Source organism: Sarcophilus harrisii, chromosome 2, assembly GCF_902635505.1.
Source record: "Sarcophilus harrisii chromosome 2, mSarHar1.11, whole genome shotgun sequence".
NCBI classification, from domain to species: domain Eukaryota; kingdom Metazoa; phylum Chordata; class Mammalia; order Dasyuromorphia; family Dasyuridae; genus Sarcophilus; species Sarcophilus harrisii.
The window spans coordinates 557,373,687-557,387,768 of record NC_045427.1 but is presented as its reverse complement, the minus strand read 5'-3'; the positions used below and the strand labels follow the sequence as shown (position 1 = coordinate 557,387,768).

At 32.6% G+C, this 14,082-nt stretch overlaps 1 protein-coding gene across 7 annotated transcripts in view; it reads right to left on the bottom strand.

Annotated features, from left to right (window-relative positions):
• The window catches only part of BTRC (beta-transducin repeat containing E3 ubiquitin protein ligase), a 198,990-nt gene that overhangs the window by 135,484 nt on the left and 49,424 nt on the right, over positions 1-14,082 (bottom strand). The window lies entirely within an intron of this gene.

Below are 14,082 nucleotides of genomic sequence, written 5' to 3'. Positions count from 1 at the left end.
AGCTAGAAAATAAAACATTTCAGTAAACTGAGACTTTTTAGAAGATAGAGAAAAGAAAAAAGGAAAGGAAATATAATAACAACTTTGGGGGCAATGATAGTAACTAACTCTCTGACAGTTTGCATGTGTTTTATGTGTTTAGTTACTGTGCTATTCATTAACCAAAATGCATCGTTACCATAGCAGCTGCCTCTTCATCTTTCCAGATGGATCAAAAACACAAAGAGGCCAAGAAACAACTAAAACAGAAGAAAAAAACAACAACAAAAAGCCCCCATAATGCTGTTTCTAGTATTTTAAAACCTAACTAAAAAGAAGATAAAATACTAATATATATACCAGAGTATTCTCAGCACCAAATGGTCCAGGAAAACTAGGAAAACTTTTTACTAGGCTAATGTAATTATTGTCTTAGAGATTTATAAAATATTCAATCCTTTACTGTAATGTTTAACATGTTTCATTTATTTCCATAATTTACCACAAAAATATTTAATGAGAGAATATCTTTGTTCAGAAGATAACCTTAATACCTTGTAATTATTCGTGTTTGATTAGAGTAAAAGCTAAATATTTGGCCATCATGTGTATGAAACATGAAAAATTTTCTTTTTTTTTTTTTTAAATCATAATGCTAAATGATATTTGAAATTTTCAAAGATTTAAAATGATGGAAAAACAGCATTTTTATATTAAACAAAAGCTTTTAAAATTGTAGGTTTAAATTAGATTATTATTATGTTAAACTAATAGTATTATTAACATTAGAAAATAAAATTTAATATATGACCCACACCATCTAATACTGTCATATATTCTGTTAGTAGGAAAAGGGATACTTAACTGATGAAAATTCTTTAAGTTTCTCTTAACAATTACAGAATTAATAATCCCAGAGCTGGAAAGGTGGTACTATCTTTATTTTATAGATTAAACAACTGAGGCCAGAAGACTTTTTTATGGTCACAAAGTTAGTAAGCACTGAAATGTGAATTCAAAATCAGGTATACTTCTTTGTAATATTTCCATTACAATATCTGGCCATCAATCCCTGGGAATCAAGGCTTCCTATACTTTATACTTCCCTATACATTAAAGAATAACAAAACATTTATCAGACAACAGCAATCTTAATCACTGAACTATTAGTTAATTTCCTTGCCTCTAGTCCTTCCTCAAGCTATTCTATATGTAATAGCCAGAATATCATCAAAGGATCTATGATATCCTACATGTGGATACTTGTTCCAGTTGTGAAAACTACAACCCATTCATCCCTTTTCATCCTCTTTAACTCTCATCCAAGTCATTTAAAGAATATTCCACAGAGTTTAACAGCGTAGAGACCTTCTCTTGGGTCAGATATTCTTAAACTAAGTAAGGTGTGTGACCTTAAATATTTGATAACTATTTACGTAAAGTAAGTTTCCTATATATGTATTTTACTTTTCATAGGCATCATTAGACTGCCAAATGACACAAACAAGGTTAAGAACCCTTCTTCTAAATTTTTGTCTAACATTATAAGGGTACCAGTGCAGCATGTGGACTATCCATATGTTAGCACTTACTCTGGCTATTCCTCCTTTTCCAGTAATAGACTGAAGATACCATGATAAAGTGGACCTGTGATTTCATCAATGGCTGATGATGATTTCTTTTACCAACACAAATACTCTATAACATGCCTGTCTTGGAGAATTTTCTATGGGTACCAAAAAGTTAAGAAAAAAGTAAACAACCAAGTTATGTGTTTGAGGCAGAAACTCAGTTATTCCTGACTGAGAACAACTCTATCTAAAAGGCCACATTGCAGCCTTTTTTTCCAGTCTTATTTTTTTTAATGACATCTTTTATGCTCCTTTTTGCATGTAACTCCTGGGTTAAAGGCAGATTAGTATATCAGAAAGACTGCTGAATTTGTTGGAGGCCCTGAGTTTGAATATTGGCTCTTCTGTTTTTCTACTTATTTGGCCCTTTTCAATTCATTTAGCTTCATTTCCTTATCTATATAATGAGGAAGTTGAAATAGATGGTTTCTAAAGTTTCTTTCACTTCTATATTAAAATCCTAAACTGGAACCTACTAACATCCATCACAGTTTCTTCATTGCCTCATGAGATCCAACTTTAATTGTTTGGAGATGACAGCACTTGAAACAGTGATGTCACCTGTTAAATTTTTGTTTCAGAGATAAGACCGGAGTAAATGAAGATACTGTAAAATTTCCCAAATGTAATCCTTTTGTAATACTTTAATAAATGTAATACTTTCTTTCTCTTAATTCAATGCAGGATACTGTGTACTTGCAAGTGTCTATTCAATACATTTGCACCAATGGACAAAAATTCAATGGGCTGTCCACCCAAGTGCAAATCAAAGACAGAACAACAACTCATCCTCCTGATTTTTCCTGTGTGGATTGTTAGGCTAAACTTTTTTAAGTGTCTGTAAATCTTATTTGGGCACAATTAGCATAATCTTTCTCAAGTATCTTTTCATTATGTCACTATTCTGCATAAGAAATTATGATGATTAATGGCAGTTTTGCTGAATTTTTTTTCCTCTTTCTTAAAAAAAAAATCTTTTATAAGGAATAACATGTTGGAAGAGGGGAAACAAAGAAAGGTAATGAAGGTGATATTAAAAAAAATCAATAAAATCTATTTTTTTAATTAGCTTCCCCTCCTCTCAAAAGGTAATTTATGATGATTTGCCATTACCACTCTTTGAAATCCCAATTCTTGGTCACCATCAAAAACCTAAATTTAATCTTATCCTTTTTAAATTTATGAAACTGATTTGTCAATATTTGTTTCTTGGGCTGTTACTAAAGACAGGTAGTGAACTGAAATTCAAAACTGAAAAGGAGAGTTAAGTAGCTTATATTTGACAACCTGTATATGCTCTTAAGGACCTACATTTCTTCTTGAAATAAAGGCCTTTCTTTTTAATAAAAATAATTTTTCAGTAATGCTAAATTTCCATGAAGCATAGACACTAGAGTTTCCAAAGAATTAAGGTTGCAAGGTGAGACGCAAGTTGTACTTTATAAAGGTGATAGTAGGCTGTAGCATATGATCAATGATAAATTGTACAAGATAGGCATTTCTTACCAAGTAAATGGATGACTAGAAAAGAAGCTGAATTAACAATATAATGAAAGCAAGGGTGCTACAATGATAAATATCAAGAGACTCAAGGGAAAGTTCCCATTATGTTGCACAGCTGTGGAAAATTATGGGAGGACAACAAATAAAGAGTTGGAAAAGACTGCAAAAAGTTGGAAAAGACTGTTACCCTTAAATCCTTATTTTGAATTGTATCCTTAAATCCTTAATTCTTTAAAAAGATCAGTTAATGTGCATTCCCTTTGATCCAGCAGTGTTACTACTGGGCTTATATCCCAAAGAGATCATAAAGAAGGAAAAGGGACCTGTATGTGCACGAATGTTTGTGGCAGCCCTTTTTGTAGTGGCTAGAAACTGGAAACTGAGTGGATGCCCATCAATTGGAGAATGGTTGAATAAATTGTGGTATATGAATATTATTGTTCTGTAAGAAATGACCAACAGGATGATTTCAGAAAGACCTGGAGAGACTTACACGAACTGATGTTGAGTGAACCGAGCAGGGCCAAGAGATCATTATATACTTCAACAACAATACTATATGATGACCAATTCTGATGGATCTGGCCATCCTCAGCAATGAGATGAACCAAATCAGTTCCAATGGAGCAGTAATAAACTGAACCAGCTACATCCAGCGAAAGAACTCTGGGAGATGACTAAAAACCATTACATTGAATTCCCAATCCCTATGTTTTTGCCCACCTGCATTTTTGATTTCCTTCACAGGCTAATTGTACAATATTTCAGAGTCCGATTCTTTTTGTACAGCAAAATAATGGTTTGGTCATATATACTTATTGTGTATCTAGTTTATATTTTAATATATTTAACATCTACTGGTTATCCTGCCAACTGGGGGAGGGGAGGGGGGAAGGAGGGGAAAATTGGAACAAAAGGTTTGGCAATTGTCAATGTTGTCAAGTTATCCATACATATAACTTGTAAATAAAAGGCTATTAAAATTAAAAAAAAAAAAAAAAGATCGGTTAAAGCTTCTAAAAGTGTGGGTTAGACCCCACATGGGGTCATGTAATAATGTGGGGGGGGGGTCGCAAAAAATTGGTAACAGTAAAAAGTTCTGAAGTAATCCAAAAATTATTCAAAATAAAATGCATACCGAATCAGAGTTGTTTCTGGCAGAACTTGCCTGTGTTGCATCATGTGACTTCAACATATGTATTTTGCACTAAGAATGCATGAGTGCTGCCAGAAACACCTCAGCTCAGATTTGAGCTCAGGTTACATAAAAATTTCTCAGGTGAAAAGGGGTTGCAAAGTGAAAAAAGTTTAAACCCTGATCTAAGTAACTTAAATATATAGTACCAAGAGCTACCAAAATGAAAAACAACTTAATATATATGTTCACTAAGCTTTTCCTTAGTAAAACATGATAAAAATGAAAATACTTTACTTAAAAAAAATCTAGCATTGTAAAATTAAAATATGGATTACTGAATGGATTCCCACGTCACAAGTCAAGACATTTTCCCACCATTTTAATTTAAATCAACTTTGCTTTTCAAAACTAGACCAAAACTTCTACTATGAATTTTTTTTAAACAAAAGTTGTCTCCTAAGAAGTTTTCTGTTGCAGGCAAGATTAGAAGGGAAACAATAAACTGGGAAAACATTTTTACAGTCAAAGGTTCTGATAAAGGACTCATTTCCAAAATATATAGAGAATTGACTCTAATTTATAAGAAATCAAGCCATTCTCCAATTGATAAATGGTCAAAGGATATGAACAGAAAATTTTCACATGATGAAATTGAAACTATTACTACTCATATGAAAGAGTGTTCCAAATCACTATTGATCAGAGAAATGCAAATTAAGACAACTCTGAGATACACACCTGTCAGATTGGCCAGAATGACAGGGAAAGATAATGCAGAAAGTTGGAGGGGATGTGGGAAAACAGGGACACTGATATATTGTTGGTGGAATTGTGAACACATCCAGTCATTCTGGAGAGCAATTTGGAACTATGCCCAAAAAGTTATCAAACTGTGCATACCCTTTGATCCAGCAGTGTTTCTACTGGGCTTATACCCCAAAGAGATACTTAAAAAGGGAAAGGGACCTGTATGTGCCAAAATGTTTGTGGCAGCCCTGTTTGTAGTGGCCAGAAGCTGGAAAATGAATGGATGCCCATCAATTGGAGAATGGTTGAGTAAATTGTGGTATATGAATGTTATGGAATATTATTATTTTGTAGGAAATGACCAGCAGGACGAATACAGAGAGGATTGGCGAGACTTACATGAACTGATGCTAAGCAAAATGAGCAGAACCAGGAGATCATTATACACCTCAACAACGATACTGTATGAGGATGTATTCTGATGGAAGTGGATTTCTTTAACAAAGAGAAGATCTAAATTAGTTTCAATTGATCAAGGATGGACAGAAGCAGCTACACCCAAAGAAAGAACACTAGAAAATGAATGTAAACTGCTTGCATTTTTGTTCTTCTTCCCAGGCTATTTATACCTTCTAAATCCAATTCTCCCTGAGCAACAAGAAAACTGTTCGGTTCTGCACACATATATTGTATCCAAGATGTACTGTAACCTATTTAACATGTATAGGACTGCTTGCCATCTGGGGGAGAGGGTGGAGGGAAGGAGGGGAAAAATCGGAACAGAAGTGAGTGCAAGGGATAATGTAAAAAATTACCCTGGCATGGGTTCTGTCAATAAAAAGTTATTTAAAAAAAAAAAAAAGAATGTAAGCACCATGAGGATAGGATTTGTCTTTGCCATTTTAAAAAATATCTTCAGCATTTAGTGCAGCCTGAAACATAGAAAAACCTTAATAAATATTTATTAATTGAAAAAAAAAAAAGAAGTTTTCTGTTTTGAAAATTTGGCACTTAAAAAAAAATCCATGTACATATATTCTCTCATCTTTGGTAATCAGAGAAGAGAGAGCCTTAGTTATTTCAATGGGAATACTAGTTAGTGCCCATCAAGTTCATTTTGCAACAATTAATTTTCAAAGCAATCACATCTCAACTATACCCTGCCATTTTGACTGAATGAAGTATATGTCACAAATCCTCCTCATTCTTCTTGGAGAATCCTAACAGCCAAGGGTTGGCTGTATTTTGTATTTACTATAAGAAAACTACCAAAATGTTAACTGGTCCCTGCTGCTCCAACATCTAAAAGTATTAGAAGTTATAAAATCAATTTCTTTTTTTAAAAAGTAACGCATGAGTTTATGTATTCAGAAGCCATGGGCCAGAATAATTATCTTTTCACTAATATCACCTATAAAATTTAGGCCAGTGAAACTACTTAATAAACTACAGAATGTATTTAGAATGCACCTATGTAAATTTAATGATTCTCCCTTACAGATTTTCATTTATTTCAAAAATGACACTCCCTATCTCACAAGGCTACTATGAGAATAAAATAAGACACCCTTTCAAATGTCTTGAAAGATGTAAGGCATCGTATCATTGTAAGATATTGTCATTGTTATCTCAGTGAACAATCTTTCTGGAATCACAGGATTATTAGCATGAAAATTATAACAAGAGGTTTTGAAAAGATTACTAACAAACAATAAGCTATTTCTATCTAGAAACAATTCAATTCACAAATATTTGTTTATTATGTACTATGTACCCACTGAACTAGAATGACAAATTTTGGTTTCTGTATTTAAAGACTTACAATCTATTTCAGGGTAGGGGGGAAGAAAATGAACAATGCAAGGTAATATATGCTTATGGGTCAAATTATCAGTATTAGAGGATTTTAGAAGCAACCTATCAGTAATGTCTGATATAAAAGAAACAACGATAACTGTTAGACAATGAACAAAGTGGCTAAAATAATAAACACATATTATGGATAATTCTGAAAGTTATAGAGAGGTTGAGACTCAAAACAGTAGGAAAGAGTCACTCAGTTTTTTTGAGCTGCAAAGTGACATGATGAAATAATATTTAAGAAAGATTAAACTAGTAGTGGATTTGAAGATGAAGAGTCTGAAGTCTCTGGCTTCATTTCTTTTATAAGGTGAACCAAGCATGGAAGAAAATCTGTGCAAAGACATGGAGATAGGAGATGGAATATAGATAGGGCAGCTGGGTGGACAGAGAGCCAAGGAGACCAAATAGGAGGTAATTACACTAGTCCAAGTAAGAAAGATAAGAAACTGAACTATGGTAGTAGTCCAATGAGTGAAGAAAAGGGAATGTATGAGGTATGCTGTAGAGGTAATATAGGCAAGATCTGGCAACTAACTGGATATGTGGAATGAGAGAATGTAAGACGTCTCACCTCAGACTGGGAATCTGAGTGCTTGAAAGAATAATGCAATCTTTGACAGAAATAGGGAAATTCAGAAAGTGATAGATATGGGGTAAGCAGGGATTAAGTTCTGTTTTGGACAAGTTGGTTTTGAGATCTTTGCTTTAAAATGTCAAATTAATATAAGAGAAAACGATAAATGTTGAAGATCACATGGGAAAATTGAGACCATTAATGCATTGTTGATGGCATTACAAACCTATCCGACCATTCTAAAAAAGCAATTTGAAACTATGCTTAAAGGGCAGTCAAACTATGCATACCTTTTGTTATAGCAATATCATTACTAGGTCTGTATCAAAAGAAATAACAAAAAAAGGGGAAAGATCTACATGTACAGAAATATTTGTAGCAGCTGTTCTTGTATTTACAAAGAAAACTAGAAATGTTCATGTTCATGAATTGGGGAATAGCTGAACAAACTGTGGTATATGAATGTACTGGAATACTATCATGTTTTAAGAAATGATGAGCAAACTGATCTCAGAAAAACTTGGAAAAGATTTACACGAACTGATGCAAAGTGAAATAAGCAGAATCAGGAGAACACTGTACATAGTAACAACAACACTATGTGATGATCAACTGTTTATGACTTACATCTTCTCACCAATACAATAATCCAAGAAAATTCAAAAGAAATCATGATAGAAAATACTATCCACATCCAGAGAAAAAATTGATGGGAGTCTGAATATAGATCAAAGAATACTATTTTTACCTTTCTGCGTGTGTGTGTGTTTTCCTTTGTTATTCATAAATCCAAATCTTTCCATGTTTTTCTAAATCAACTACACCATTTCCTACACCAAAGCAATATTCCTTTCTAGATTAAAAACAGCATTTTCTTTCACAGGATTATTTGAGGTTAGTTTGAGTATATATAATAATCACAATGACATGGTTGCTCAAAGTTGTTCTTAAAACAATACTGCTATTACTATATATAATGTTCTCTTGGTTCTCTCATTTCTCTCTTCTGTAAAAAAACATTTTTTTAATATGCAAAATTCTGCCTTCTTACTCTTTTATTCCAACTCCTCCAACAGACAAAAAAATTTTTTTTGCTATAATGAAGGAAAACAAATTTCCACATTGTCCATGTCCAAAATAAAAATCTCCTTTTGTACTATATTTCTTTACTTTTCCATCAGGAAGTGGGTAGCATGCTTCATTATTAGTCCTCTGGAATCATGGTTCATTATTATATTGTTTAAAATTCCTAAATCTTTCAAAGTTGTTTCCATTTGCCATATTGCTGTTATTGTATAAACTGTTCTCATGATTCTATTCACTTCAATCAGCATTATGTCTTCCCAAGTTTCTGTGAAATCACCCCCCCTTCATCATTACTTGTAACATAATAGTATCCCATCACATTTATATATCATAATCTGTTCAACAGTTCCCCAATTAAGGATACTTTGTTAGATTCCCATTCTTTGCCAGCTATGAGAACTAAAACTATTTTTTTGTACATCTTTGAGTCTGTTTTTTCCTTCCTTTAATGTTCTCTTCCACTAATTCACCTCCCCTACTTCTTCCCTTTTCTCTATTGAATGAAATGTATTTCTGTACTATGTGTGCATTTTTTTTTTCATCAGCTAGTTCAGATGAATGAGGCTGAAATCAACTGCTCTCCTTAACCCCCTCCTCATTTGTACAACTGTTTATGTGAAATACCTTCCCTTAATTTTCCTTCTTACTTTTCCTGTTCTTTCAGCTCAACTCTCCGAGAGAGCCTCTGTTTCTTATATAGGATCTCTTCTGAGAGAGAGGGATTATGGGTTTCTCTCAAAGTGCTCTCTGGCCCTGAGAGTTTCAAGGGAGGTGTGAATTCGGATATCTCATACTAAACCCTGAAATCTCCCAAACATGTGAACTCCAGTGAGTACAGGTGTGAACACAAGCATTGTTTCTCAGTTCCACTTAGTATCTTGTTTCAAGTTGAGTTAACACTAGGATTCCAACACTGTTCCCCTCTTTCCATTCTTCACTTAATATCATAAAAATACTTACATCTATAAAAATATAGGATCATTTTCTGGAGGTAAAGAATCGGAAATTGAGGGATGCCCAACAAGTTGTAGTATATGATTGGGATGGAATACTATTGTGCTATGAGAAATGACAAAACGAATGGTTTCAGAAAAACCTGGGAAGACCTGCATGAATTGATACAGAGTGAAGTGAGCAAAACCAAAGAATCACATAAAATAACAGCAATATTGCAACTATGATGAACTGCAAAAGTATAAACTACTCTGATCAATATAATGAGCCAAGACAATGCCAAAAGACTCATTACAAAAAATGCTATCTATCTTCAAAGAGAGAACTAACAAACTCTCAACACAAATTGAAGTATAATTTTTTCACTTTTTTTTTGTTACTTTTTGTTACAATATGGCTAATATGAAAATATGTTTTGCATGATTTCAACCGATATAATATTGCTTGCTTTCTCAATAGATGAGGGACAGATTGGAAGAAGGGAAAGAATTCGAAAGTGGAAAACTTTAAATATAAATGTTAAAAAAAAATAATACATTTTAAGAAAACCAATTAAGACAAGTTAACATTTTTTAAAAAAGATTTTACATACTTGGGGGGGGAAAGATCATTAAGATATAACATTACTACTCCCAGGGTTTATCTAATTGTATTCCCTTTATGATCCTTGATGATGAGTGTTCAAAAGGATCACGTGTACTATCTCCCTCTATTAAAATGTAAACAGTTTATTCTTGCTTAGCACTTATTCAATTAGTACTATTTATCTATGTTTACCTTTTTATGTTTTTCACTCCTTTGAACCTTAACGTTTCTACACAGCTGTTTTTTCATCAGGAATGCTTGGAAGTCCTCTTTTTCATTTAAGATTCATTTTATTCTTAGTTTTTCTGGGTATGTTTTTCTTGACTGTAAGTCCATTACATTCTTTTCCTTCTGAAATATTATATTCTAACTTTCTAGTTCCTAATAATAATGTTCTTGTTCCAAACCCAGTTCACAATAACAACAGAAGTCTGTCTCCTTATGTCAACTTGGGCAAGAGAAAGGTCTCATTGTGACTTTTTCTGGATTTCCCCAGAAAAATGTGGTCTGATACACTTTCTAAGTTTAGAGCAGTTAGGATAGGATATCAGCTACACTGCTTCTTGCTTTACTGCCATCTGTAATCTATGCTACAATAAGCTTTTTGAGGGCAACAACTATATAATTTTTCAACTTTACTTATTCGGCATCTAGTATTTTACCCTGCATCAATCAAGATTGAATTGAATTAGGTGCTCATCATACAGAATCTTTGATTATACAGTTTCTACTGAAGATAAGAGCTTAAGAAAACAGACAGGATGGTACAAGGGAATGGGTACGGAACATGAGAGCCGAAGGCCCTGAGTTAAAATTCTTTCTCTACCATTACTATCTGTATGACCTGTTGAGGTCACAAGTCCTTTATCTATAAAATTAAAAGGTTGGCCTAAATAACCTGTAAGATCTTTTCCAACTCTAGATCTTTTATTCTAAGATTCTTGGAAGGAAAGACCTAAAGATAAAATAAGTAACAACATATAAATGAAGGCAAACTGATAGAGTATTATGAAATTCGGATCTGAAATATTTAAATGCTTTAATCAAGTTCCTGTAATAGATGGGTTCAATTGTATCATTCTTGCTTATAGATCTAATTTTAGGATCTTCCCTTCTAAGACTGATTTTTTTTTAATTAGGTAAAAGAGATCATTCTCTATCTTATTTCTTAAGCTAGCCTTAATCACTGATTGGGTATTGCCTTGGTCAAACTGGGACCTGTTAAAAACCTCAACTTAAAAAAGGCCAAAGTCTCCTACTGCATCTGGGGTCAGCTCCAGTTATCCAGAACTATATCTTGCCGCTGGACCCAGATGGCTCTGAAAGAGAAAATGAAGCTTGTGACCTTGCCCAGCCCTCCCTCACTTAAATTCAATTCACTTGCATGTCATGGCATCACCTCCCTGATGTCATAGTTCTCTTCAAGAACAAAAGACAAACAACAAGACTTGAAAGATCAGTCTTAAGGAAAATTATTTGACTGTGGAATTCTTGCTTTGTAAATTCCTATAGCTGACTTTTAGGACATAGAACTGGTGAACAAATGCCAGTGACTTATTCCTTAATTGGGCCAAAAATGTAGACACCTTAATGAAAACAAATTGTTTCATAAGCAGTTGTTATGGTAACCAAGATAAGACTATGTCCAAATAAATTACTGCAAATAAAACTGATTTGCGAGTGAAATCACAGAAAAGGTCTTCAGGGTTATTTACAAAATAAATTCACTGAGTTTAGTTTAAGGGGAAAAAAATTAAAGGAGATTGATATTTAAAGAACAAAGAAAAATGCACAGTGACATGTTATATAAATAGTAAGTGAAATAAGGTAGAATGTTGAGTTACATTTTTGGAAGGCTTTATTTTCATTATACTTCTAGCATATGATCCAAGGTACTTTTTTATTTCTCCTTAATTTTCCCTCCAAGAGCTCTGAAATCTACTCTACTCTAAATTTCTAATTGTTTCCAGTGCCTTAAAAGAAGAGAAGGTCAAAGGCTAAACACCATCTGTTTTAACCAGTCTTCTTGCCTTTAGCATTCAGTCTGCCCCCAGTACAAGAGGCAGTCATCTCAGATTCCAGTTTGGCCTTGGGAAATAGCAATTTGGTTTGAGGGAAGTTAGGAAGAGAGGAAGAAGAGATATTTTATTTAATCAGCCCTGACTAGGGCAAATGACATTATTACTAAATCTGCAAAATGCATTTTAGTATTGACATTTTGGATGCAACATAATATTAAAAATATATACATATTAGATTTTATGTATCATAAGTGAATGTTGCTCTTCAAAGAAGTCACCTAGAAATGTTATGCGTAAAAAATCTGACTGTTCAAAATGGTTTTTAAAATTGAGGCTTTCTCCCCCTCCATATAATGCAAAATTGCCACAAAACTTGGAAATAAAGAAAACCTTTAAATACCAAGAAGTAGTCACCAATGTTTATTTAGAATTGTTAAAATTCCAACTTGGCCACCAATAAAAATAAATTTCATTCATTATTGTTTATTAAAAATGTAGTTACTCAAACAATACCTTGAATAAACTGTAATTTTGAACAAACAAGTGCTTTAAAATTCTAATAACTATGCATAAGCAGTAAATTATTCTTCCTTGAATTTCTACTGCTCAGTATAGCAAGAGTAACTAAGTACATAATTACATAAGAGAGCCACCCAACTTCCAAAGGAGCCATTCCAGTGAATTGTGTAAATAATATGCTTAAAAAAAAAAAAAAAAACCCTGTGCTAACATATGAATCTTGATTTACCAGATATAGAATAGTTGTGTACCTGTGAGACCACAACACAGCCCTGAAAGGCCTTCCTAATTATAAATTTACCAAAGAGACTAAAATGACCCAAAGCAAATTAAGACTTTTTTATAATTTTCCATCAACGTATTTTTTGGTATTCATCTTCAGTGCTGAAAACAAAAGATTTCAGAAGTCATTGGCAAAAGATAAATATATTATAAGGGATGACCATCTTTGTAATACAATTTGATATTGACATTAGGTAACTATTTCCTTCATATTTGTGAATGCTAAGATTTGGGTTGCTTTTTTTATTTGTTTGGATGTACTAAAACTAAAAGATGTTAACAGTTACTGGTGTTGTTATAAAGTATTTTTGTCTTGTTTTAGTATGTAATGAAAAAAGTCAAATTTTTAAAGAGATTCACTATTACCTAACATTTGGTTATGACAACACTAAATCTAAGTAATAGGCTTATATGATGTATTATGTATGATGCTTTAAAAAAAACCTTCTAAATAAAATTCAGTTTACAAAATCAGAAATGATAACCATAAACACACAATAGAACAGTGAGTTAACAGTTCAAAACTCAGTAAAGGTATTTTTACAGAAAGACAGTAAAATGCTTCATTTATCAACTTTTGAAAACTTCAAAAAACACTAACCCCCAATTTCCAAATGCTTAACTTTAACACAAATATAAAATATAATGGAAATTTATCCACAATATACTTTCTTCTCTATTTTAAAAAGCTTTCGCCACATAACAAGAATAGAAAAAGTAATGCTGAAAGGGTTAAGTTTTGCCTACTATATCTCCTAAACATTCTCTGAAATGTCTTTTTAAATTCTTACTTGTACTAGAATTTTGTCCAATCTAATACAAGTTAAATCCCATTATAAATGTATTCCAAGAATTGTACAAATTTCTGTATAAATTTGTTCTAGTTGAGCCTGGAAGTTATTTGGTTATACAAAACAGCAATTTTTTGAAGTAATAGTACTTATTTTAACAGGATTCAGTATGAGCAAAAAAATTATAAAATAATCACAATATTTAATGTAAGAAACTGTTGTTTCATGTATCTGGACCCAAGAGGGAAACAAGAAGCAAAAAATAAGTTTCCATTTTACAAAAGGATTTAAAAATAAATTTTTTCTCACGTAGGATTTTCATGTTCTTAGCAGTTGCTATAAAACATGAAGTTCATATTATGTCAATAATATACATAGTTAAAAAAAAAAAAAGGCTTGATTACCATGT